Below are 1,163 nucleotides of genomic sequence, written 5' to 3'. Positions count from 1 at the left end.
TTTTTTTTTTTTTTTTTTTTTTTTTTTTTTTTTTTTTTTTGGTTGTTATTGTTACTGTATGTGCTAAATCACATTATCTGATTTAGGAATTCTTAACTATTTTTGAATACCTGAGATAATCCTTCATGATCATGGTGTGCATTTTTATGTTGGTTGATTTGATTTACTAATTTTTAAAAAAAAATCAACTCAGATTTATAAATATTTTCAAAAACACTATAGTCAAGCTTAATTAAAACAAAGCAGCCAGTAAAGAAGTAATTTGAATAGTCAAGGGGAGATGATGGTAACTCCAAGTAAGGTAATTCTGTAGCAGTTTATGAGGACTACTGAAAGTTAAATTTTTAAAATACAGCTTATAAAATTTGAGGGTGAATACATCTTGAATTTAGAAATGAAAGAAAGGATCCAAGAAGTACTATTTAGGAAACACTGCCCAAGATTACATAGGATTTGAATAGTTTCAGTGGTCCCTTTAATTAATAAGAGAACATTCTAAATATAGTACTAGATACCTATTCTATGTGCAAATGCTAAAAGTATAAAATTTAAATTTCATTGGCTTCATGACAAAAGTATAAAATCAAATGGTAGTACACTTTTTATGATGTGTGGAAAACTGGGAATAAGTTTATATGGGTGATCAAGATACATTATGTGGAATTGCCTATGTTTATTCAAATTCATTTTTCAGTGTAGCTGATGAAAATAGATGAAAGCTTGAGAAAGTTATAACCAGCTAATTTCTTTGGTGATTACTTAAAGCTGTTACTTAAAGATGTTGGATTTGATCCAATTACCTAATAAGAACAGTGATTAAAACTTATGGACCTTATGAACTCTGGAAAATTCAATAAAAAAAGAGAAAACACAGACAGATACATCAGAATGAATTAGCAATCACTCCTTGAATAAAACAAACAAACAAACAAACAAACAAAAAACCGAGTTCACTCCCTGGTGCCAAAAAAAAAAAAGAAAAGAAAAGAAGAAAGGATAATGTACCAGCTACTCTGGTAGTCAAATGAAAATCAATTTATGAAGAGGGAAATAAACACTTGTGTCAAATGTTACTATTGTTTTTAATGTTCTGCCTCTACTATTTCTTTACTTGGAAAATGAGTCTTTGTAGTATAATGCTTAACATTCTGCACTAAAGCTTA

The sequence above is a fragment of the Fukomys damarensis genome, unplaced genomic scaffold (genome assembly GCF_012274545.1).
Source record: "Fukomys damarensis isolate Sample0158 unplaced genomic scaffold, DMR_v1.0_HiC HiC_scaffold_5, whole genome shotgun sequence".
NCBI lineage: Eukaryota > Metazoa > Chordata > Mammalia > Rodentia > Bathyergidae > Fukomys > Fukomys damarensis.
This window is presented reverse-complemented; position numbering follows the sequence as displayed.